Source organism: Podarcis muralis, chromosome 9 (assembly GCF_964188315.1).
Source record: "Podarcis muralis chromosome 9, rPodMur119.hap1.1, whole genome shotgun sequence".
Lineage (NCBI taxonomy): Eukaryota > Metazoa > Chordata > Lepidosauria > Squamata > Lacertidae > Podarcis > Podarcis muralis.
In genome coordinates, this window is record NC_135663.1 from 57,031,325 (window position 1) to 57,058,279 (window position 26,955).

At 43.8% G+C, this 26,955-nt stretch overlaps 1 protein-coding gene and 1 pseudogene across 3 annotated transcripts in view; both read left to right on the plus strand.

The window, feature by feature from the left end:
• The first annotated feature begins 475 nt into the window (after positions 1-475).
• Positions 476-1,788, plus strand: LOC114604604 (transcription factor IIIB 50 kDa subunit pseudogene; annotated as a pseudogene).
• Positions 1,789-7,348: 5,560 nt separating this feature from the next.
• The window catches only part of SLC7A2 (solute carrier family 7 member 2), a 54,239-nt gene continuing 34,632 nt past the window's right edge, over positions 7,349-26,955 (plus strand). For 2 of the 3 annotated variants that reach the window (XM_028744859.2, XM_028744863.2), the window contains exon 1: positions 7,349-7,492. The gene's annotated coding sequence lies outside the window, so the exon portion shown is untranslated. Of the gene's footprint in view, positions 7,493-26,474; positions 26,873-26,955 lie in introns of those variants that run through there. The other variant, XM_028744860.2, reaches the window with a different exon arrangement.

Here is a 26,955-nt window from a genome sequence, read left to right on the forward strand (position 1 = left end):
ATAGACCTTCGGGACTTGGCCAACTCGCTTCCTGATATTCTTAACAAATGTCAAACTTTGTTTGAAAAGAGCATTAAACTATATATTTATACACTCTTCTCTAAGGGCACCAAGGCTGCTTGGCTGATATGGGTATCTTTTCCTGTGGGAATCTCTCGTTCAAATCTCAGCTTTTCTTTGCAATAGTAAAAAACCAAAAAAGCCCAACAACAAAACTGTAATGATCTGATCTTGCTAATCCCTCATGACTTCTCCAACACAGATGTGCTCAATTGCCAGCTGGGATAAATGTTTGACATGGACAATGACTGTCATATTAATTTCCCACCAAAGATAAGAGGTACAAGATGGGAGAGATGGGAAGATTCTGCAAAGATGGCCTCTGTATCTATGTGCTCCTCCATCTTTTTTTTTTTAAGGCAACCTATCTAATATACATAATATTATATATATATATATATCTAATATATCCGGTGTTGCGAAAGCGGCGGCGAGAAGGCTGCTAAGATGTCAAACCAAAAGAAGTGTCCAGACTGTGGCTCCTTGGAAATTGTAGAGGACTCTCATTATGCTCAGAACCAGCTGGTGTGCGCAGACTGTGGCTTCATTCTGACTGAAGGGCTTCTCACAACCACATATGCTGATGAAGAACATTTACAAGAAGTCACATATTCATGGAGTACTGGTCAGAATGAGCAAACGAGCCGTTGTGTACAGCGAGGAGTCAAACGTGTTCGAGATCTCTGCAAAGTTCTGCGCCTTCCTTCTCTGTTTGAAGATACAGCCGTGTCCTATTACCAGCAGGCAATCAAACGTCCCTGCTTCAGTTTAGTCAGCTTGGAGAAGAAGGAGATGCTTGTGGGCTGTTGCGTCTTTGTGACCTGCCGCCAGCACAACTGGCCCCTGACCATGGGCACAGTCTGCCTGCTGCTCTATGGAGACAAGGAGTTGTTTGCAAAGACCTATCTACGCTTCCTGAAGGAACTGGCACTGGATTTGCCTACTCTCAGCTTGATGGATATGGTGAAAACCCACCTCAACAGCTTCAAGATTTTCCAGAATTCACCCAGCGTCCCGACTAAGTTTGTGGAAGAAAAGGAGCAGCTGGTGGCAAGGACTATCCAGATGGTGGAACTTGCCAGCGACACGTGGCTGGTGACAGGCCGGCACCCCATCCCCATAGTGACAGCAGCAGCCTTCCTGGCTTGGCAGTCTCTCCGGCCTGTCGATCGCCTCACTTGCACCCTTTCTCAGTTCTGTAAGCTTGCTGGTATGGATGCTCCCCGGCCAGCCCACCAGAGACTGAAGGAGCTGCATAACATCCTCCTGCAAATGGCTTCTCAGCTGGGCTGGTTGCGAGTGCTGAAAGTGGACCGTCGGAGTGTGGCAAAGTACATCGGTGACCTTCTGCGGCACCGCCGTGTGCTTCTACAGGCTGCCTTCCACATCGTGGATACTACGGATGACCGTGACCTAGAAGACTCAGCAGCTGCGCCACTGCAGCTAATAGATGAGAGCGCTGCAACAGTAGAAGAGGCCTCCCTTTCAGGAGAGAAGCAGAAGTTCAGCAAGCAGAAACCTTTGCTCCCACCCTGCGTCTTGAACCCCGCAAAGAGGCTACGAACTCCTGAGCTAAGCCTTGAAGAATCTGCTATCACTGGGGATGAGCCCATTTTAGACAGTGAGATAGAGCAGTATATCCGGACTCCAGAAGAAAAGGAGATGTTTAGCAAGGCTCAAGCGTATAGCCTTGCAAGCAATAGCCTTCTTATACATATTTTGCTCTAGGAGGCTTAGTTTGGTAAGAATAGAGTATACACTTCCGGAGTTAATGCTAAATACATTACTTCTGGTAAATGAGCCATCATAACCACTAGAGGATTGTGAAAATTTGTGTCCTGGGCTTTTTAGACTTGTCTACCTATGTACTAGGGACGCGGGTGGCGCTGTGGGTAAAAGCCTCAGCGCCTAGGGCTTGCCGATTGAAAGGTCGGCGGTTCGAATCCCCGCAGCGGGGTGCGCTCCCATTGCTCGGTCCCAGCGCCTGCCAACCTAGCAGTTCGAAAGCACCTCCGGGTGCAAGTAGATAAATAGGGACCGCTTACTGGTGGGAAGGTAAACGGCGTTCCGTGTGCTGCTCTGGCTCGCCAGATGCGGCTTTGTCACGCTGGCCACGTGACCCGGAAGTGTCTCCGGACAGCGCTGGCCCCCGGCCTCTTAAGTGAGATGGGCGCACAACCCTAGAGTCTGTCAAGACTGGCTCGTACGGGCAGGGGTACCTTTACCTTTTACCTTATCTAATATACACAGATCGTGAAGCTGAGGCTCACGATCTTTGGCCACCTCATGAGAAGAGAAGACTCCCTGGAAAAGACCCTGATGATGTTGGGAAAGATGGAGGGCACAAGGAGAAGGGGACAACAGAGGACGAGATGGTTGGACAGTGTTCTCGAAGCTACCAGCATGAGTTTGACTAAACTGCGGGAGGCAGTGGAAGACAGAAGTGCCTGGCATGCTCTGGTCCATGGGGTCACGAAGAGTCAGTCACGACTAAACGACTAAACAACAACAATCTAATATACGTACACACTGAATGTAAAGAAACAATAAGTTAAATAGAACAATGGTGGCCAATCTTTTTGGCAAGGATAACAGTTGCTCTTGGCATCCATCTGTCTTGAGAGACAATGGAGCGCACCTCTGCGGGTGAAGTCAAACCACTGTATTAACAGTGACAAAGTGACCTCCCTGGGGTGCTAGCCTAGGCAGTGTGTATGGGGGTCCTGGGCTGCCCAAACGACAAGACCCGCCACCACCAGCCCCAGCCTCACTGATGTCCAAAGGAAAGCAGAATAATACATCTGGCACCAGCTTGGCTGCATGACTTGCTGAAAGGAGGCATACAAGGTACCATCCAACCAACTTAGGTCCCATCCCTGACCTAGGCAATCCCGGCCATATAGTGTCACAAATAGAGAGAATTTGCAGAAGAGATGGATTCAAATGACTTTTAGACAAGAGACACATTCAGGTGAAAGCAGGCATCTATTGATATCTAACCTCATGTTTTAGACCTGCCATCTCCAATCTGAAGTCCTTCATTTGCTCCAGACTACAGCTTCCATCAGCCCTAGCCAGCACAGCTAAAATATCTGATGGGCACAAGATTGAGGGAGGCTGAACTAAACTATTGCGGGAGAGAGGGCAAATATAAGTACATCATCATCTGTTTTTGACCTATCATCACTTCTTGCTTCATCATCTCAGCCCACATTTGCCCTCTACACAGAAGCATTCATTCCAACAGCATTGCTATTTGGATCAAATGAAAAGCTCCTGCTTAAACACTGTTCTAAACCAGCAGAAAGCTAGCAGAGTTTGATTGCAGGAAGCAGATGCAGCAACAAAGCCATTGATTGAAACCCACAAATACACAAAATTATACCTTCTACCTAGATGGGTCTGTGCAGCTTCACTGGCAATGACATTGCATCGAGCTATGTTTAAAAATACCTAATTGCTCAATGTGTTACATATGTGTTGCCACTGTTTGCTCTGTCTCCGGCGAGATGATTGTCCCTTTCCTGTTACCCTACCCCCCTCATAAACCTCCTTTTTTCATCCCCAGGGGTATGGTACTTTAAATTGCAAAACACGCAGTCTATTGCAAGCCTATCTGCAATAAACCATGCATTTCTTGTTCTCTCTTTCTTATTTATTTTATTAAAAAATAAACACCTACATCAGGGTGGGCTCAGGGGAGAGATCCAAATTTCAGATACACCAAAACTTGATACTGTGGGGAAATTATTAGGGTGGTCTACAACTAAGTTTTACTGACAGAAAGCCCATTGAAATTAATAAACATAACTAAGTTACACTCATTAATTTCAGTGGGTCTACTCTAAGTAAAACTCAGTTGACTACTACCCTTGATTATTAATGGAAAATATACACATTTGTTAATTTCTTATAATTACTTTCAATGGCTTGTGATATTTTCAGTCTAGGTCTATGCATGTTTACATAGAAATAACTCCTGTTGCATGCCCAAGTCTGTGTAGACTGGAGGTAGCACTCATAGGTGACTATTTATAAAATCTAGTGCAAACTGATTTCTCCTTCCACAGCTTGCAATCTGAAACCTGCTTACTCAGGAGTAATCCTAGTAGAAACAGCAGAACTTCTTCAAAGTGCATGGAGATAGGTTGCAGCTACAACCATTTATTTTATGTGCTTATTTGGTTTCTCGAACCAACAACATACAAGCCATAAGCAGATCTTTTCACAAATAATTTATTTCACACTATTTGGTTTTTGTCTCTGTTCAGTTGTTTTGTTGCCACAGTATGTGTGTATATTCAGTAAAGGTTAAAGGACACACTGTCCTGGATAATAAAATCTTGTATTTATCTAGTGGGTAGCTATGATTCAGTCAGCCCAGTTTAAAATTGCTCTTGTTGTCCTGCCAAATAAATCTGTAGCATGCCCCAAAGGGCATTGCCTTCTTATCCAAAAGAGATGTACTGGTTGACATTATTTTCTCCTTGCAGACATTATTGATTCTGAATAACATTTCCCTCAAGGGGTGGAGAAGTGGGCGGAGGAGGCCCAGCTAAACAGATGCAGCCTGCTGGCGTTAGACACACTTTACCCTGCAGAGGGATCTTTTCCCTGGTTATCCGCTGCTTCATTCCGGTTCAACATATCACCCTCTACTTAGAGATGTGGATAAGTGCCACAAATTAGTTTACGTTGTGCAATGTCTAGGAGACAGAGAGAGTACCATGAACTCACTGGATGGCCTTAAGCAAGCCACCAATTCTCAACCTGTTACCCTCACCTGCGGTACACCGGCATGATTAATAGTGTTTTGAGTTTAGCGGGGGGGGGGGGGGGGGACTAGGCTGTATGCCAGCATCCCTTACAATTCCTGGATCCAACAAGGATCCAATTGCTGAAACAGCAATGTAGGTTTCTTGGTAATGGCCCCTACATATGGACCATTAAGGTAACAAAGGAAGTGGTTCTGTGCTAGACAGCAAATGAGTGGAACCCGGCCCCCTCTCCCTGGCTGTTAGTGTGAAGGACAAAGGCCAGAGTTCAAATAGTACACTGATGTTAGAAACTGCACATATTCTCTCACGGTCAAAAAGGACTGATGACCACTTTAGCAGGGAGATTCAAATGGGATGGAGAAATAGGGTACTGCAGCAGTGGGGTGTAAGAGAGGGTTTGCAGGCTGACTAGTGAAAGGTAAATCATATAATTTATTACCAGCAAAATAGTTTTCCTGCATTCTTGTTTGGATGGGTAAACCAATCAGCCTGTCTGCTGGCAACTGTATGTTTATCATTACAGACAAAAATCAAGGGGAAATGTGGGCAGAGTTTAGTGACAGGATTACAAGTCATTTAAAGGAATAAAAATATTTAGGCAGAGTAACACGACATATTTTGTTTTAACAGTTGGGTGCTGCATAGAATGCATGAGAAAGAAACCTCATGTTAACTCTGAAGTACATCAAAGGATTTCACTATGCAGTATAACATTTATCAGAGGGATTATAATAGTATGGATAAAGTCAGTCTAGGCTAAACCTGAGAGCTTCTAGTGTCTGATCTTTCGTGACAATAAGAATTTTAACTGAAAGGGTAAGCACTGTAATCCTTCTAAGTTGCTGTGCACAGTCAAAAGGACCCTTTGAAGTATGTTAGAGCAATGCTTTTTAGACCAATTAGATCTGACAGTGTGTTTTTAGCTAACCCTTCTATGCACAGATATAGAGTATGTGGCAGACTGGGGGACAAATGGGCTTCATTAACTATGAACCCCTAAATCTGGGATCCCCTCGAAGCTGGTGCCAAAATGTGCAGTTGTTTTGTAGCATTTTGCAGGGGGGGGGGACAATGTTTTGCAGTGCCCCACAAACGGAGCAATAGCCACTCAAACTCGGGGGTCAAAAGGGAACCAAAAATCCAGCATTGTCCAATTCACTCCAAAGTGGCATCAAACTCTGGCAAAGATTTTGACACATTTTGCAGCGAAACCCTCACATTTCGCAATGTCCCACAAATGGAGCAATAGCCACTCAAATCTGGGGTCAAAGGGTAACTAAAACGCTGCAAAACTTTTGCCAAAGTTTTTCACCATTTTAGAGTGAATCGGACAGTGTTGCATTTTGGGGCATTAACTATGAACCCAGATTTGCTGTATCAATTACTCCATTTGTGGGGCACTACAAAACGCGGGGTTCTCACTGCAAAGCGCTGCAAAACAACTTCAAAACTTTGGCACCCGTTTCGAAGGGATCCCAGATTTTGGGGTTCGTAGTGAATGAAGCCTGGCAAATGCTTGAGTTAAAGCTCTCCAAGCAGCTGCATAATTAAGCTGGTTTCCCTACAAGACTGGATGCACCTTTGCAAGGTTGCTCAATCAAGACTCTATCTTGCAAACATTCTAATACGTAGCCCTTTTTCCTCCTCCATACAAATAACACTGTATAAGGGTGAAAAGAAATACTGCTTGTTTGTAATCTAGTTTTCATTTTTAAATAGGGTCAATCTCTGATTTACTTTACAGTAAAATAATCAGATAAGCAAAAATTCAGCCATTCTGGAGGGATGTGTGGTATAGTGGTTAGAATGTCAGACTATGACCTGGGAGCCCAGGGTTCAAAATACAATTAAGAAGAAGTATATTAATAGTGAAATAATTATTAAGCTTTTACTTGTTTTTTATCTTATATTTTGAAAATTTACATCCAGTTTTTTTTTCCTTTAAAAATTTTGGGGAGATCCCCAAGAGAGTGCGGCCCTAAGCTGTAGCTTGTTTAGCTTATACGTAAATCCGGCACTGATAGGACTTTCTTTTGAGGAGATACGGTGAGATCCGCAGCATCTAATCGCGCATCTGGGTCGCAACCGCGCAGACCCAGCCTTTGCTCCTAGCTTCAAGCAAGATGTCCATAGGACTGATCCAACGCTATTAATCTCCAGGCCTTCAACAAATCAATTCATTTTAATTGCGTGTCCGTCCGTCCCCCTGCTTTTTTCCTCCCGATGTGCGCGCATGACGCGTACGGACGCCAAAGCGGCCCTCTCCAAAGAAATGCATGGGGAAGAAATGCACGGCGCATCCCTCCGACGGCACCTTGGCTGCCTGCCGCCCATTCCCCAGGCTCCAGCGGTCTGCAAGCAGCGGCGAAGGGCTGCCCACAGCCGCCGCCGCCGCCTCCTCTACCCATTGGCTGGGAGAGCTGGGCGGGCCCGCGCGCAGACCGAGTTCCCCGAGGGAGCGCGAGGGAGGGGCGGGGCTTCGGCCGTTCTAAGTGGGGAGGGGGCTGGCCGCGGGGTACAGGGGGGGGGGCTATTTCTGTGGGAAACTTCCGCGCGCGAGGCGGCTTGTCGGGGAGCAGCAAGCGAGCAACAGGCTCCTCTCCAGAGACTTCGCCTTCCCGCTCGCCCTCTTCTTCCTTGGCCGCCCGGCTCCCGTGAGTGGAAGTCCCCTTCCCCGCCCTCCCGGTCCTCTTCCTTCCCCCGCCACCGCCTCCTTCTATGGGCGTCTTTTCTGCAACTTGGCGGGAAGCTGGAGCTGTTGTGAGGTGCGCTTCACACGGCCAGCAGATTGTGAAGCGAGTCGGGGTTGGTTTTTTTGCGTGTGTGTGTGTGTTTCCCGTCAAGGGTGTGTGTATGTGTGGGGTACCTTTTTGCAAAGCCACGCGTCTGTTTGGCCATTGCACGTGGGAACGGGTTACTTTTCCTCGCGAGGGGACGGGACGGGAGGATCTCCTTTTAGGCGCGTGACGCTTCCTCGCTGCCGCTGCAGAAGTCGCGATATGGAAGGGTGGCTGGTGTCGACGCCGTGTTGGTCCTGTGTGCATTAGCTGCCACTTTGGGCATGCGGGCAGCTTGCTAAGTTTCCTTAATTATCGCATTCTGCCGGAACAGAATGGTAGAGTTGGAAGGGACCCCAAGGACCAACTAGCCCAGAGGTTCTCAACCTGTGGGTCCCCAGATGTTGTTGGACTACAACTCCCATCCCTGAGCTCTAGGCCCTGCTAGCTAGGGGTGATGGGAGTTGTAGTTCAACAACATCTGCATGGATGAATTTGCAGTTGCCCCATAAGGGGATCAAACTTGCGACGTGGGCATTGTCAGCACTATGCTCTACCCCACTGTTGGTCCATTAGAATCCTAGGATTGTAGAGTCGGAAGGGACCCCTGAGGACCATCTAGCCCAGGGGTCTGCAACCTTTAAGACAAAAAGAGCCACTTGGACCCGTTTCCGAAGAAAAAACAACTGGGAGCCGCAAAACCATTGCGACATTTAAAACAAATATAACACTGCACATATTGTTTCTTACCTTAATGCTATATATACAGAATCGTAACGCACGCACCGCCCCCATGCGACGTCACAGCCAGTACAGCGCCCGCCACAGTGGGGAGTTTCGGGGCGCACAATGCGCCTCCTCCCCTCGCTAGTATCCGCCCCGGAGCCGCGGCAAAGGTGTAAAAGAGCCACATGTGGCTCCGGAGCCGAGGGTTGCAGACCCCTGATCTAGCCCAACCCCCTGCCATGCAGGGATGAATTTGCAACTGTCCCATACGGGGATCGAACCTGCAACCTGGCCGTTGTCAGCACCATGCTCTAACCAACTGAGCTGTCCATGCTGGACTGTTGTGTGTGGGAGAGAGATGCCTGCAAGGATAACACACGCTCTTCTCCCCCCACCCCCACCTCAGTTCAGAACAACCCCTGTGCCATTAATAGCCACAGGACAGGCAGAACTTCAGTGAAGGCCTCTTCTCCCGCCAGTGAAATTTTGCGCTTGTGCTTGTTGAGTCTCTGCCCGCCCTGACGCATGCAGAAGATTCAGGAATCTTGCCAGGAGGAAAGGTGGTGACCTTAGTAGTAGTACCTTCTCCTTTTGCAAACGTTCGTATCAATTCCACTTTCTACCGATTTTGAAGCACTACCTGGGCGCGTGTCCCTAAGCCGCTTGTCTCGGAAGAAGCTGCAGTGGAGCCCCTAGAGTACTCCAGACAAAGTGGCTTGAAACCTGAATCGGGGCTTCTGGGAGCCCAAAAAGGAAGATGTATGTTAGTAGGATGCAAACTAAAAATAAGCTAGCAAGCTCCCTCGTTCTCTCTCTTTTTCCTTTCCCTGGTTGTTTATGTTTGCTATCCCTGGTTAGTGTTATTGATGTTGTAAAGGACAGCTTGGGACTGGGGGTGGGGGCTGATTCTGTCACATTTTCTGGGTTGAGCTGGTTCAGGCTGGTAGCAATGTATATTTATAGTTTTACCTCATGACAGTATGTGCCATTCATGCAAAGACCGTGACAGGAATGCACTGCCGTTACACACTGCAAAATTAAACCTCTCAGGCTTTGCCTCAGCTGGGCAAGGTAAAGCACCAAAACATCCAGTTTTATCTGAAAGTGTGATTTAAAGGAGGCTGAAGCTTTTTTTTTTTCTTGCCAGGATTGTTGTAAAGAAAGTGTGGAATTGGCGTGTTTGCTGCTCTCTGTCTATGCCTTCTCCTTTCCACCTCTAGACCAAGCTTTGTGCATTTGGGAAGGGGGAAGGAACTCATATATGCCATTGTCAAAACCCGCTGTGCTACTTTCAGCTGAGGAAATCTACAGGATCTCCAGATTGCACTGGTCATTGGAGGTACTCTGTTATGCAGGCATAGGCAAACATGGCCCTCCAGATGTTTTGGGACTACAACTCCCATCATCCCTAGCTAACAGGAGCAGTGGTCAGGGATGATGGGAATTGTAGTGTCAAAACATCCGGAGGGCCGAGTTTGCCCATGCCTGCTGCCATGCCTCCGAAGCTCAGTGTGCTGGTGGGTCTTTGGCAAGCATAAATTTGGCCACCAAAAACTTATGGAGCCCTGATTTATCCCCAGACCAGATAAGCTGCATGGCTTGTGAAAATGAGTGGAAATCCTTCCAGGCTTCAAGCATGAAGCTCAAGTAAGCTGACCTAGGCCAGTTTTGTAAATGTCTGACGGTGAAATTGGATGAAGAAAAGGGGACTGTGCTAAAAACGAAAACCCCATAATATGAAAACACTTGACATTGTACCATGTGTGTGTTTACCGCCCTTGGTTGCAAACACATCCTTTGTTTCTGCTGTGGTGTGTATGTAAGGGAAAACTAACAATGAGATCTGATATGTCACATGTGTCCATTGTTACACACTGCAAGGAGAATTTGATACAGGGCTGCCATTTACTGTGGCAGTCCTGTGTTATTCACAATTTCTAGTAATGCTCTAGTATAGTTTATTCCTTGACAGGCAGTGATGAGCTGTGCATGGTCTGCTCTAGATCATTAGAGATCCACAACAACTTAGGACTATGCAAGGGTGCTCTTTGACTTCATGGAATATATGACGGCGGTTTCTTGGTTGTCCATCTTCCCAAACTTAGAAATGCCTTCTGACATTGCGCAATTGGCATAGAGCTGCTCTCGGTTTGGCACAACTTCATCTTGTGCTATGTAGATGCGACCTTAGATGGGAGAAAGCTGAGGCCATGTCTGCACTGCTAGGTTGCTGAAAGGAAGAATAATAGTAAGGAAAACAATTCAGATAGGACGGTAACAGCCCCTGACAGTGCTTCATTACCGGCCCTTGTTGTGGAGCTACTACGCAGCGTCTACAGAGAAATGGCTGTACTGTATTGAAAGATTCTCAGAGATAAGATCTTCGCTGTGTTTTCAGTGCTCAGTCTCTGCTTCTTCTGCGGGAAGGCAAACAAATGGATCAGTTCTGCAGCATAATGTAGCCCTTGCATCAAACCTTGGGCCATCATATTCTATTAGGTATACTGCAACATGCATTTTAATGCTCACATGAAGTGAACAGAGTAGTGTAATTAGCATGCGCATAACTAACGCCCACTTTGTGCATGTGTGTGTTTGTTTACACGTGCTTGCGTTTTGCTTTATTTCTGCAGCAAGCGGCAGGGTGTTAAATAATGACCACTTGTGTACCCAAAGAACATTTCTTCAGGCCACAATCAGTGTCATATACCCCTGCTGGGGCCCTTCTTTCCTAGTTTGCACTTTTTGGTCAGTTGACAAGAAATTTTGAGCAGAATCTGAAAGCTGTGCTAAATTGGCTGTGCTTCAACAAAGCAAGCAGCTGGTGCAGCTTTCTTGAACAGCTTGTATTCAGTGGAAACCGTGGGCTGAAAAAGGCAAGCATTCACTCTTAGCAGGGCCTCTTTGCACATTTTGTTTTTTAGGTAAGTATCTATTTACAGGCCAGGAGAAAGTGCTTTGCATCTTTCAGAACTGGCAACAATAGTGTTTCTGTCTAGTTAAACAAACTGATAATAGAATTGGACTTTTGTCTTATCACTCCATTGTGATGAAAAAACCAAAATACTTGAAAATGTTGCAGTAGTTAAAAGTTCCTTAACCATGTTATGCAAGATGCTTACAGTGGATATATTCCAGATCTGTTAAGAGTATAAGGGAGTCATGCCATTGATTTTACTGAGTTGTATACCCTGTTGCTTTGGTTATAATTAATGAGCACTTGGAAGCAAATTCTGTTTAAAACTGGTGCTACTTGCTTTTGAGGAAGGTCGCCAACTTTATTTCGGGCAGCGTTGTGGTTATTAAACAGCTGCATCACAAGCAGAAATTCAACAGGTGAAGCTTTCCCTTGACTGCATATGTATGTTGGAGAAAATGCTTCATTGCCTACATTTCAGTTTTTCGCATAGCTGTTAACACATATGAACCTTGTAAGGAAAAAGTTGGCAACCATGTTCGTCAAATATTATCTCTTCTTACACTTGGCAAAGTTATTTCTCACCACACTGAGAGTCAGTGTGGTGTAGTGGTTAAGAGCAGTAGATTCGTAATCTGGGGAACCGGGTTCGTGTCTCCGCTCCTCCACATGCAGCTGCTGGGTGACCTTGGGCTAGTCACACTTCTCTGAAGTCTCTCAGCCCCACTCACCTCACAGAGTGTTTGTTGTGGGGGAGGAAGGGAAAGGAGAATGTTAGCCGCTTTGAGACTCCTTTGGGTAGTGAGAATGCGGGATATCATATCCAAACTCTTTTTTGGTATGTTAAGACAGGGATAGGCAGACTTCAGATGTAAATTATTAGAGATCCACCAAGCAGAGCTTTGTGCAAAAGACATATAGGTAGAATTAATAGTTCATAGTCCATAAATTTATTTTGAATACCCAAACTTAACTTGCAAGTCTTCCAATCCAGTCCAGTTCCTCACCACTATGTTTTCTTAATTTCACCAGTATAATTTTTTGAGGGAGGGAAGGAGACTAATTTTATTCCTGTTGCTACCCAGTTTTGAGTCATCCATCTTTGTTGATCTACTGGAAATCACCCAGTGATCTACCACAGAGTTCTACCAGCAGATCCTGGTCTATCTTTTGCCCACCTCTGTATCAAGGTGTTCTTCTGAAGATGCATGGCAGATGTGCAAAACATCTAATAAGAGCAGCTGCAATAACATGAAAGTACCAGATGCAACAAAGAGTCTTGTGGTACCTTAAATAACAAATTTATTATGGCATAAGCTTTAATGGACTACTGTGCTTTATATCAGCGCACGTATACATGGTTAGGTGGGGGATGGTAAAAAGTGAAATCGGGGGGGGGGGGAATGCAGAAAAAGTTCAAGCAGTGTTAATTCACAAAATAGTTTTTTTTTAAAATAGTTATTATTAAAGATTTTCTTGGGTTACAGAAGTGCGTGCATTGCCTTTATACAGTTTTTGATGACATAGATATCCAGACATTGGGAAACCATTTAACACATGTACCAAAGCATCCTTTGACTTGGTTCAGTCCATAAATGATAGCTTTGAAACTCCTGATGTATTGTAATTCAGAATCTTCAAACCATGCCAAACTATGCTAGAGGCAGGTAAAACTTTTCAACAAAGCTGGTGCAGCAGCAGGGACGTTCTAACAAGTTGGTCTCTTCCATCAACCACTTTGTGCTGATCTGAAGCCTTTTTTCTTGCTTCACTTGTGCTGCCGCCTTCTTCCTAGTTTGGCCATGGCAGCTACGGGTACTGAATAGAAAAGGCCCATCCATCTCTTTTTGTTAAAGAAATGTTAATCACAGGGAACATTTTATTAAGGAGAAAAGGTAAATGGGTTTTTTTTTTAGTTCAAATCATATTCCTGTATTTCAGTGGGAACACCATAATGCAATTGATGTTCTTAATGCTGCTGGAGCACTGTTGCTTTAGCTGTTAAGCCCCTGTAGCAAAAGGAGTACCTAACATGGAATGTACCATGTCTACAGAGATTGCAGGTTTAATGGTTGCTGGCTTCAAGGCTCTTTTTTCAGAATGGCAGAGGAGCGTATTTTGTAAGCAGCCTAATAATGGATATTGCACAAAGATCGTCTGCAGCTAAGGTGAATTTGAAAGCAATGGAAGGGGACTTGAATAATGGTAAGCTTAAGTCACATTGATTTCAATAGAAGTTAGCTGTGGTTAACTTGTAGAGATTTCACATGTGACATGGATGCTTCCAACGGATAATAACACTTCACAAAATACAGTGGTGCCTCGCAAGACGAAATTAATTCGTTCTGCGAGTTTTTTCGTCTTGCGAATTTTTTGTCTTGCGAAGCACGGTCAAGTCACAACTGCACCTCTTCAAGCGGTTTTAAGAAAAAGGAAACAAACTTGCAAGACGTTTTCGTCTTGCGAAGCAAGCCCATAGGGAAATTCGTCTTGCGAAGCAACTCAAAAAACGAAAAACTCTTTCGTCTTGCGAGTTTTTCATCTTCCGAGGCATTCGTCTTGCGAGGTACCACTGTATTACCCCCTGTTCTTTTGCCATTGTTTTGCACCTGGAAAGAATGGAGCCTCGTTAAAAGCATAAAGCCATAGTTAACACATATGAACAGAACGAAACACTGCACAACTTGGGATAGGGATTGTTTTGTATATTCCTGCAAAGAGGAATCCTTTTGTAAAATGTATCCCAAGAACACTCCTATGGTGTGTTCTGTCGTATGACTCCTGAGCAGTTCTGTAGAAACAAGTAGCAAGAAAGTGTGAAGGGTGTTTTTACTGATTGTGATTCAATATCTCAAAATCAAGACACGAAGTGAGGTTTCTTGGTTTAGAATGTAAAGCAGAGATCTGTCATTTTGTTCTCTTGGATTCACACCTGGTCTGGGGCAGCTGAATTGTTGGAACTCTGAAACTTTTGAGGCCATACTGTTCAGTACAGTCGTACCTTGGTTTACGAACTTAATCCGTTACGGAAGTCCATTCTTAAACCAAAACTGTTCTTAAACCGAGGCCTAATGAGGCCTTCCCTAATGAGGCCCCTTCTGCCGGTGCCCTTCCACCGTTCGGCTTCTGTTCTTAGACCACAAACTGGGACACTACTTCCAGTTTTGCGGAGTACATAAACCAAATAGTTTGTAAACAGGGCTGTTCTTAAACCAGGGTACCACCGTATATACAGTAATTAGATATTTTTATTTCTCACAAAAACAATTCTAAGTGTAAATATAATTTGGATAAATGTTAGTTTTATATAGTTTTATTTTTCTTGATGAACACCTGAAATCCAGATATAGAACTGGCTTTAGAACTGTGGTGTATGGTTGTTTATTTAGGTGCTGAAGAACACGATTTCAGCAATGTTGAAGTGAGATTTCTATCAGTTTGGCTGTTTTTCTTACCCTATGTAGTGACAGATGGGGTTGCACTTAGTTCAGTGAACCATACTAAAGAAGAACAAAACTTGCATTAAATTACTGTTGACGATGCACTTTCTTGTCCACGGATGAGTGATGCAGAACTAACCTGCTGGAAACCAAGGCTTCATTCTTGCTTCCTTTTGTTATGTGTCTCCCACCTAATTAAATTAGATTTGAAAATCATATCTGATAATTTCCCATTATCCCTCGTAGCTAGTGGGAAAACCTTTCTGGAGTGTTGTGGACTGGTGTAGAAAGTATGGCATGAAAATTGGGGGTTCTTGCTGCTCTTAGTGCATTGTTTTAGTGTAATTTCAGTGCAACTGGCATAGAAGGTATTTTGAGTTGCTTTGGTAGTCTCCAGTATTATATTTGATTTTTTTCAACCACAATTGATTAAAGTTTCATCTGTGTGAGCAAGAAAGTCACTTTTCTAGTGTGTCACTATTGCTTTTAGCTTCGATTGCCACAACAGCAGTCTCTCCAGTTAAGCTGGACAGTTCCAACCATGCTGCTGTTCCCTTCTATATATTTAGAACTTTAACAGGACTTAGGAATAATGGCTGGGATCCAAAGAGCCTACTTCAATCATGGTGAAGTGCTAGTACTAACCTAGGGGGTAGCCAATGTGGATGCCTTCATCTGCCCTACCTGCAATAAAAACACGTCTCTCCCATATCATTCTCTACAGCCACAGCAGGCACTGTAACTCTCTAGCAGTTTGACTTTAACTCTGAAATTGCACTCTTCCATAGTCTCCTGAGACAGATGGATGCCAACAAGAAGGTGTGACTGAATCAAACAGCAATTTTATGCGCTCTTTTTTGACCAAGTTTGAACTTTATAGACCTAGTTTGAACAATGGTTTAAATGAACATTACTGTAGTTAATAAGCCATGGCTTAGTGTTGTGTCTGAATACAGTGCAGTGCTTAAGTATGGTTTGTTAACAAAAATAAGTCATAGTTTGTTGTCTGCTTACTGACTTTGACTATGGCTTAGGGTTGCGTGCAGATGTGGGCATTGTTTGTACATGGAGTGTAAAATATCGAGAATGGTTAAATAACAAAAGGCCAGAGTACTGAAAACCTAGAAGGCTTGATAGTCAAATTGCACCAGACAAGAAGAAGAAGAAGAGTTTGGATTTGATATCCCACCTTTCACTCCCTTTAAGGAGTCTCAAAGCAGCTAACATTCTCCTTTCCCTTCCTCCCCCACAACAAACACTCTGTGAGGTGAGTGGGGCTGAGAGACGTCAAAGAAGTGTGACTGGCCCAAGGTCACCCAGCAGCTGCATGTGGAGGAGCGGAGACGCGAACCCGGTTCCCCAGATTACGAGACTACTGCTCTTAACCACTACACCACACTGGCTCTCAAAAGACAACCTTTAAACTTCCTGAAGTAACAGGAGTGTAAGTCTGTACAATTAATTTGGTCCTCTCTGAGTTTTGGGTATAGGAGATCTTTTTCAGAATCTCTTGACAGATGTCCAAAATCATCCTCTGCTGGATTTTATCAGGATTTTGCCTGGGTCACCTAGTACCAAAACTTTGTGACACATTGGACTTTGCACTTGTGATATAAAGTTCTTACCATACTGGTTTCTGAGACTGTTCACTGGTTTTCCTGCTGTATAGTAGAATAAAAAACATCATTCTAATTACTATCTTGTTCATGTTTAAAATGGTATAAAAACCATTTTTATATTAAACATTAATTCTTTCAGGTAAAGCAAGGCTTAAGATGAAATGCTGAAAAATCAAGGTTTTAATCTGGGTTCTAGTGTATCAAATTTGTGTACTTTTTGTATTGACAAAGAGTACAATTTAAACATGGTGCATGGTGTTACTAACTTATTTAAGATGATTTCAGTATTTATTTTATGAAAACTTAGCATTTTCCAATTCAGGACTATTAAGGAATAAAATTTCTTCCCTTCCCTTTTTTTGAGATAGGAATTTTTACAATTTTGCCCTGCAATATAAAGTTGTGTTGTATCAGTAAAATGGGATCTATTTTGTGTTTATTTGTAGGACATATGTCGGGGTTTATATTAAGCCAACCTGCAGCCAGATTTTTGCACTGCTCCTGCTGTTGTGAGAAGCTAAGTCATGGTTTGACTTATCATTATATGTGGAAACCCAGGCTTATGGTTTGTCTTGTTCCAAACAGTAGCCAAGTTTTGTTTCCTTCTCTTGGTTTGTTGGGAGATACAAACCAAAAGTCCAGGTTCACATGTAAAACGTTTTTAGTAGTGCTGCACCAGCAGGACCAAGGAAGGAGCAAAGTGGTCACAATTTTCTAAATGTGGCCTCAGGCTTGCTAAATCATTGTTTGGCTTAGTGTTATGTGTGAACTCAGTAAAGATCTTGTTACTTTATTAAAGAGCAACTAACCTAGGAATGGGTATTTGGACTCAAATTTTGTAAAAGAGGAAAATGCAGGTTGCTTCAGTTTCAAGGAACAAAAGAGTCTTACTGTTATGTTCAGTAACACATCTGAAAGTATTTGCAGATGAAGACTTGCTCAGATTCTTATGTCAACCAAGATGTTGGCCAAGTGTTGCAAAGACTCTGAAAGAAAATATTATCCTAATCACTATAGTGACCCTGCTGATATCGCATTTCAGATATTGTCAGACCTATCACATTGTTCACTGATACCACAATGGGCCACTCCCCCCACCCAAGGGAGTTTCGATCAAGTTATTTAAAACTTGAATTAAAATACAGCGGTCAGTTACTGCGGTGCATGAAAGCAAAGGTTGGTTGTGGCTTTAACATTTAGTATGGTCCTGGTGGGGAGCTGTTTCAGCCTGAAGGCTGGATTCCCTTCTGGGCATCCTTCCAGGGGCCACATACTGTTTGTGGGGGGCCAGAGGGAAAAGTGCTTGTCCGGATGGAGGGTAGAGGGGTGTGTGTGAGTGCATGTAGAAACTAGCTTGCTGTACAAAGTTAAAATATACCGTATTTTTCGCTCTATAACACGCACCTGACCATAACACACACATCGTTTTTAGAGGAGGAAAATAAGGAAAAAAATTCTGAATGAAACAGTGGATGTATCATTTTTGTGCTTCATGCTGTGGCCACAGACATGTGATCTGATGGTGAATTTGGGGTAGCTCAATGCAAAGATCCTGAGGATCCATGTGGATCCATGCTTTTTAACGACATTTTTGCACCATTGCAGCCCCAGGCAACAGTGGGTGTGTGATTTTTGGGGGGCAGGCTGCTATGTGATCTGATGGTGAATTTGGGGTGGCCCAATGCAAAGATCCTGAGGATCCATGTGGATCCATGCTTTTTAACCACGTTTTTGCACCATTGCAGCCCCAGGCAACAGTGGGTGTGTGATTTTTGGGGGGCAGGCTGCTATGTGATCTGATGGTGAATTTGGGGTGGCCCAATGCAAAGATCCTGAGAATCCATGTGGATCCATGCTTTTTAACCACGTTTTTGCACCATTGCAGCCCCAGGCAACAGTGGGTGTGTGATTTTTGGGGGGCAGGCTGCTATGTGATCTGATGGTGAATTTGGGGTGGCCCAATGCAAAGATCCTGAGGATCCATGTGGATCCATGCTTTGTAACTACATTTTAAGTGGGGAGTGAAGGAAAAACACAGAAGGGACAAGAGAGCGGTGTGCAGAGAAGCAGCTGGCTAAGAAAGCAGGAGAGAGATTTTACGGGAGGGAGGAAAGAAAGGCAAAAGTTTCCACAAACCGAAGCCAGCTTTCTCTCTCCTCCTGCATGTTTTCTGGCTGCCTGCGAGGAGCACGGAGAGGAATTAGAAGGAAAGACCTCTGCTTTCCCCTCTGCTTGCCTGGAGGGGAGGGGATTTGCCTGCTCTTTGTTCCGTTTGAGCAAACACAGCAATGAAACAGAGGAGGGTGGGCAGTAAGACCCTGAGGCAGAATGCAGGAAAGCAACCACTTCCTCTTTTCAGGTTTCCCTCTCCGACACAACGCACGGTTGATTTTTGCTGATTTTTGTTCCTGCGCTCCCCTAATCGGCTCCAGGGACACCCCCCCCCACCACCACATTCGCTCCATAACACGCACAGACATTTCCCCTTCCTTTTTAGGAGAAAAAATCTGCGTGTAATAGAGAGAAAAATACGGTACATTGGTTGCTCTATTCACCACTGGAATGTGGTATTCAGTAGGTTGTCCAAAAAGGAATGTGACTCTTGGGTTGAAATAGGTTTGGCACCCCTGTCTTATACTCTCCTTGTGGCCATGCTAGAGGAGGAAAGGGAAGTGCTTGAACCCAAGGCTTCTCCACGTAATGATAAATTATAGTTGAGTGTTAAGTCTGAATAGCACCAATGTGTGTGGGAAGGCAGGTGTGCAATCTCTGCTGTTATGATTCTTAACTGCAACTGCTCTTTTTAGTAAAGTAGATTTTAAAAAAAGAATGCTGTTTTGGATTCCGTTAGGTTCATTGTTGCATTTCCCATTCTTACAAAGCAGTTTTTCAGTTTTTTAAACATGTCCAAACCATAGCCTCTTTGGAAGGTCTTAACATTGCTAGGTTGGGTGAGATTGAGCTATCCCAGCAGTCACTCATTATTTTACCACACTCCAGTATTATTCACTCCACTTACTTATAAAATTATAATTTAAATATTTCCCCCAGCTTTGCTCTTGTTCCTTGTATGATAGGACAACAGTGACAGCGAATTATCATCTCAATTAGTACATCTCAGTTAGAACCTCCTCTCCTCCTTCAGTACAAGGTCCCCGGATGGGTTACATTATTACATACAAAATTAAAATAAGTTGAAAACAAATTATGATGAGGAAAATAAGATGGGGTGTGTGTGTGTGTGTGTGTGTGTGCGCGCACACACACACACACACACACTGTTAAAGACACTGGAAACTATTGAAGGTGCCAAATGCATTTCTGGGGTGGGTAAACCACAACTTAAAAGATTGCTACAGAGAATGCCCTCTCCTCTGTTGCCACCACCCAACCTTCTGAGGCAGTGGAACTGCCAAGAGGGCTTCTCTGTTGAGCTTAACATCCAAGAGGGTCTGTACGGAAGGAGGCAGTTTTTCAGATATTTGGGACCAAGTCGCTTAGAACTTCAAACGTCCATGTGACCATCTTAAACTGGGCCCAGAAATGAACCGGCAACCAGTGCAGCTTTTTAGAAAATATGAATTCTAAGTGGAACACCAACCAGCCAGTATATCTCCTGCTGCATTTTGGTCCAGCTGAAGTTTCTTGCTATGATCTGTCCAGCAGCAGCAGCAGCAGCCAAGAGGAACAACAGCATTTCTTTGTAGGCAATGGGAATGTTCTGTCCCATCATTTATGGTGAAGGGGGTTACACCAAGAGGAACTTGGCAGCTCTGTGAGGCCAGCACCCTTCGCAAACTACAGCCCCCAGCGTTCTTTGGGAGAAGCCATGGCTGTTAAAAGTGGTATAAAGTGCTTCAAATGAATGCCAAGAATGTGAGTTCGAGAGGACTTCCCTAAACTGGTAGGAGGGTCCTGATGTAAAGCGGGCACAATCTCCGCTTGCTCTTACCCAAAGCCCAACTTTGCATTCGCATTTGATTCAATTACATTTGTACTTGATATTCTTCTTAAAATAAACCTTTTGACAGAAAAAAACCATTGTTTGGCAGCTAACTTGGCTGAGACGTAGTGCTAGGGAACGGAAGCTCCAGCCTTCATTATTTTTTCCAGAAAACTGCATATAGTTTGCAGAATGTTTCCCAACTGCGCCTCAAAAAAGGAGGGAAGAAGAAAACTACCGTGCTCGACTGTTGTGTCGAATGCAAAGCACATGTCACTGTCCTGGCTGCCCCTCTGTATGTACTCTGCACAGCAAATACTTCAAGTGGTGGAGAAAATGGCAACATATGCTTGGGTTAACAGAAGGTCATTTGACGCAGCCATTGCATGATCAGTTCCAAAATCTCTGATCAAGTTCCCAGTGTGTTTCACAAGGGGGTAACGGTTGTGGGCAGGGGAAGCGTAGTCCCAAATACACCAGTTGCTTGCAGCAGTTAAAATGAATGAGTATCATCCACCTTCATTCCCATCCTTTCTCAGCCTTGTCCAGAAAATTGGATGTTCAAGTAACATTGCTTTCACGATGGGGAGGGCAGTAAAAGGGGAAGGTAGGGGAGAGAGTATTTCAAACCCTGTTACTGATACATTAAGTGCTATTTAAAGTAAAGAATGCGTCTTGAAAATGGAACTCTCTGGCTTTAGTTGCCTCGGTTATAAATAAGTGTTTCTTCGACTTCAGAATAGATATTTTATATTATTTTGACAAGGCATCTTCTGTATTAAATGCGCAGAAATGGATTAGATGTCTGCTAGTGCGCAAATGGGTCAGGTGTCTAATTCTTAATGTTAAAGGTTATCGTTCTCCTGGAGAATTGAATCACCGTGCATATTATAGGCTTAGAATTAATCGCAATCTCACGCTAAATGCAGCAAGTAGAACAAATCCCGGAAAATGTCTTTGTTTAGCAGTTCTCCCTCTTACTAGGGGCTGTGGGAGTCTGATTTGAATAGAATTTATACCTGCAGTAGCTGTGAGGCACATAAATGCTTTAAAGAGAACATATACACTTTATTCATTTGCTTCTTTGTTTTTACTTAATTGTATTTTAAAGCGGCTTTGGTAGGCAAGCCCATCCAAAGTGGCTTACAGCATTTAAAGCACAGTGAGTGAATGACAGACTAATTTTAATAAAACAAAAAGATCCCATAAAGATGAAATAAAACAGTACTAGCTATAAAATAACAGTACCAACTATTTTAACTGGACGGTTAATATAAAGAGATGACATTTTCAGAGCCTTCTGAGATCCCTGTAGCAGATCAATATGACTCAGATCTGAAGGGGGAGAGTTCCTAAACTGTGGGGCCACCACGGAGAAAGCCCATTCTCTCATGGGCACCTCCTTCACTTACCTAGGAGGATGGCTACTTGGCTACTTGAGGATGGTCTCTGAAGCCAGTACCAATGCATGGGGCAGGATTATGCAGGCACAGGCAATCCAACAGATAACTTGGGCCCAAACTGTTTTAAGACTTTGAAGGTTAAATGCAGTGCTTTAAAATGGACCCTCTTAGCAGCATTTTACATTGGACCTGGACATGAAACTGGCATAAGAATGGTATCACCATGTCTCCATTGGGATTCCATTTTCAAGCGCCTTGAAGTTTCTGAACCCTCATCAAAGGCAGCTCCCATAAAGTGTAATACAGTCATCTAATATAAGGTTACCAGATTTTTTTCAATGAATCCGGGGACACTTTTCAACTTCAATGGATTTTGTATGGGGACTGATTTGTAAATCCGGGGACTGTCCCTGGGAAACGGGGACACCTGGTAACCTTAATTTAATATGGATGTGGCCAGGGCAAGGATCAGTGTGGTCAGGTCAGACCTCCTCGGATGGAATTGCATCTGACATACCAGCCCAAGCTGTTAAAAAGGCATTCTTGGCAGCTGATGCTACCTGGTCTTTCCCAGTTGGTACTGAATCCTAGAGCCCTCCTAAAATGCATCCATGTTCTTTTATAGGGGGGTGAGGTGTCCCATACAATACAAACTGCAAACTTTCACAAGGTGCACAACCTAACTAAGCGTAGCTAAACACCTAATGAAACGGATGCTGCTTAAACTTAGTCGCAACACAGGCTGTGCAATGCTAAGCACACTCACTTAAAAAAACACCTAAGTCTGATGAATTCAGCACAGCTAATAAGGTTTCTTGCGACATATTTTGTCGGATGATGTTGGTCTCTTTGGAGTTCAGAGTGGCCTCTTGTCCAATAATAATAATAATTTATTATTTATACCCTGCCCATCTGGCTGGGTTTCCCCAGCCACTCTGGGCAGCTTTCAACAGAATATTAAAATACAATAATCTATTTTTGAATAAACATTCACAAACTTTTTATTGATAATAATCAGTTAAATAGTTTGAGGATTTATACAACTGTGTAACATGCAGAAAACAGCATTTTTAGAGAAATCAAAGACTGGAACTGAGGCAAGTCTGGGGGTGGGGTTGTTCTGTGGGGGGAGGAAGGAAAAATGGGGGGGGGGAATAAGGATGATATATTTCTGGATAATATGTTTTTTTCCAATTTTGAATAAAAGTTATTTTAAAAAATACAAAAATCTATTAAACATTAAAAGCTTCCCTAAGCAGGGCTGCCTCCAGATGTCTTCTAAAAGTCTGGTAGTTGTTTTTCTCTTTGACATCTGATGGGAGGGCGTTCCACAGGGCGGGCGCCACTACCGAGAAGGCCCTCTACCTGGTTCCCTGTAACTTGGCTTCTCACAGCGAGGGAACTGCCAGAAGGCCCTCGGCGCTGGACCTCAGTGTCTGGGCAGAACGATGGAGGTGGAGACCCTTCTTCAGGTATACTGGACTGAGACTTAGGCCATAATAAATCTGTTGGCATCTAAGATGTGGTTGTATGTGTGCTTGCTGGAGAGTTTGACAGAGGGCACTGCACCTGTCTCAAGTGGCAGTGAAGGGTGTAGAGGAAAATTAGGAAGTAGTGCAAAGTAGAAAGCCACCAAATGTGGGTAAAGGTGAAGTCCCTGGGTCCCTCTCACCTTTAGCACTCGAAGGAAACATAAAAATAGACTTGCCGGTCAGGTGGATGGCTGCCTCGTGATTAGGAAAACTCTGTGTAAAGGGTTCATAAGAATTAATCACACCCTTCTAACCTGTCAGCGATTTCTTCACAGAGGTAACAAAGTGGCACCAAACTAGAAATAGAAAGTTTGGTAGAATCTTGCCCAAGGGATTGCAGTGGAAACTTGGTAACCTCTAGGGGAGAGGTAAAACACTGTTATTTATTAAAAACAATTTAAGACACAGTCAATAAGTAGAAGGGCTTCCTTTTCAGTTGTAGAATGAGGTGGGTGCCAAACAGCTGATTTTAGGTGTCATAAAAGGACAGCAAACTTTTAATAACTTCTGCCACTTTGGGGTTTTTTCTACCATCAAGCATTATATTTTAACCTGGAGGTAGGCTGTATGAATTGTGTATTGATTTGTAATGATTTGTTGGGTCTCTAGACCGTAATAAAGATTGATTGATTGATTGATTGATTGATTATATAATTTTTTTTTAAATAAATTGATAAATTAGTAATACATTTTTTCCCTTCCACTGAAAAGCACTTATGTGGTCTCTTGTCTGAGATGCCAAAATAGCTTGGCCAGGCTTGGGTAGAATACATCGTGACTTGAGAAGAAGGGCGCCATTTTCTTTTTCACCTCAGGCAACAAAATGTATTGGGCCATCCATGTCACTTGCTTTCTAACACATATTGATGTGGGACTACTCAGGGATCCAGATTTTTTTGTGGGGGTGGGGAGTTGTCTCTAGCATTTGTTAACAACACATCTACATTTTGATGCTATTAGTAGTAACAATCTCTAAAGCAGTATATTTCCAACATAACAAGAAATATTTGCACATGTTTGCCTTGCACATGAAATATTTGTATTTTTAACATCAACCTGAAAGTTAGAATGAGGCTGAATGGCCTTCTCCCTGGTCTTCATACCACCAGTCAGGATATGTAGCAAGGTCCCTCAGGCATCCATCTGTCTGTCTGCAGCTTCAGTTGATGGAGACATAATATAACAGAAATTTCTGGTAGAAGAAAGACTAAAAACATTGCATTAGCCCTAGGTGAATACATTCTTGGGAGGTTGGAGGCCGTGGGTACAACAGGTGAATGTGTGTCTGTGAATGCCCTTTTCGGGGGGTCACAATTGCTTATAGAGCCAATTTGCAATTTTAATTTTTAAATTGGGATACAAAGAGCACTAAGGTTTAGGTGGGTTAATACCAGTGTGGCCCTGTCGTTTGGCAATGACATATGTGGCTGGCTTTCTCTGCAATAAATCCAGAACTGTCAGTTTGGTCCCCAGTCATTAGTTTGGAACGGGGAGCTACAACTATTTTAAATGCACTTACTTCACATACGGACACGGGTGGCGCTGTGGGTTAAACCATAGAGCCTAGGACTTGCTGATCAGAAGGTCGGCGGTTCGAATCCCTACAACGGCAAGCTCCCGTTGATCGGTCCCTGCTCCTGCCAACCTAGCAGTTCGAAAGCACATCAGAGTGCAAGTAGATAAATAGGTACTGCTCCGGCGGGAAGGTAAACGGCGTTTCCGTGCGCTGCTCTGGTTCGCCAGAAGTGGCTTAGTCATGCTGGCCACATGACCTGGAAGCTGTATGCCGGCTTCCTCAGCCAATAAAGCGAGATGAGCGCCACAACCCCAGAGTCAGTCACAACTGGACCTAATGGTCAGGGGTCCCATTACCTTTACCTTACTTCACATACATAGTTCATAGCATTGCATGTGCTTGGTTTTCTTGTTCTTTTTTGTCTAAGTTCAAGAAGCTTGAATGGCTCTTGCTTGGGATGCAATCCTGCGCTGAGTTACATTTGACCTCGGTAGGTTTTGTTGCTGGGGCAGGACTGTAGCGCTTCTTGTTCCTAGCCATAGATTTCCAAAGGGTGAAAATGGAAGGAAATGCAGGAAAGTAGTGTGATCTAACTCCATCTGTGACTATTGCTCTCCATGGAACTAGGGCACCAAGTGCAAACCTGTCCTCTTCATGAAAGCACAGGCAATTATGTGGGCACATTTGCAGCAACTGAATCCCTTCCCCACCCTAGCATGTTCTTGTGGACATGTTGGGAGTGTAAGGCTACAGAAAGCAGACTTTCTGCCAAATCCTGTTCCCTTGGGTTTAGAAGGAAACAACCTGCAATTGCTGTGTGGAAGGGAAGTGGCGTTTCACAAGAGGAGGCTTGAATGTTCTGGATACTGGTTATCTCTCTGACAGAAGACCCCTGGCATATAATTCTGGTTTGTTCTGCCCTGAAAACACATCCCCTGGTTCCCAATTCATTGTAAATGGAAATAAGTATATTTCTAGAGAGGCGCAAACAATGCAAGGATGTTCGCAATGTAACTGCAAATTTTAGCATTTACTTTCTAGTTTTGTTTAAATGGGGCAGTAAACAACAGCGCTTGAGAGAAGATGTCTCTGGTCTGAGCCCTTTTGTGCAAAAAATATTGGCATCTTATGGCTGTTCCCACATTGAGGTCCCAATGGTAGCTTCAACATGTGTAGTACTGGCAAGTTTGTAGACTTAACTACCCAGTTGCCTTCTTGCACCATGTTACTATGTTTACCAGTTGTGAAATTTGTCTTCATGAACCCTCTTGTTGGGGCAATCTGGATCCAGTTTCATGGAATGGGAAAGTAGTTGCAAAAATAATCCTTACTTAACTAAATCAAAGCTATATACAAAGGTAAGAACATAGCTGACTCAGGAAGGGGTGTGTGTGTGTGTGTGTGTGTGTGTGTGTGTGTGTGTGTGTTTGTGTGTGTGCTGGTCCCCAAGCCTCTGGCTAGGATATTTTGATGCATTTGCTTGCTACCATTTTATGTTGCTTAAATCTGCCAGCTCTCTGTTACCATCTGAATAAGGATGAGTTTGCTTTAACTTTAAGCTTTTCTCACTCCCTGCTGCCTTTGACACAATCCTCACTACAAATAGGGTGTTTTTTTGTTTTGTTTTGTTTGTTTTGTTTTGTTTTGTTTGCTCGCAGGCGGATTTATTGCACTTTGACTTCAAGAGTTTATTTAAGGCCTATGCCTTTAAAATGGTAGTTCCACCCACAGGCTGCCTTTAAAAAGGAAAATCACTGTTGTGAAGTGGAGCTGAGGACCGCACTGCCAACAAAATTATAAGTAGTTGCTTCAGCTTGCTTGGGAACATCTGGAGTTTGGAGGATGATATATAGTAGTAGGTCTCTGTAGCAATTTTAGAGACGTTGAAAGCCAGATTGAGTTACTGGTCTTAGCAGTTATATAGCTCCTAGGATCTTATGTCTATGGAAAGGGATTAATCCTTCCTTTCTGCAGACTTGACGCTGCCACCCAGTGAAATATTTTTGTGAGCTTGTCTGTAATTTGGTGAATCTTTACTTATCACCAGAGATAAGTAAGCGGTTGTGACTATTTTTTGAAATCTAGCATAGCACTAGGCAGCAGCTTGCAAGATATCTTTTCACAGAGAATTGGAATTCTTAAAGACGACTTGAGAAAATTGGTGAGTTGGAGCTGCTTGGGATTTTATATCATGTGTATCTCAAACTGCATACTTAAATTGAGGTAGTATATCAACCCATGATT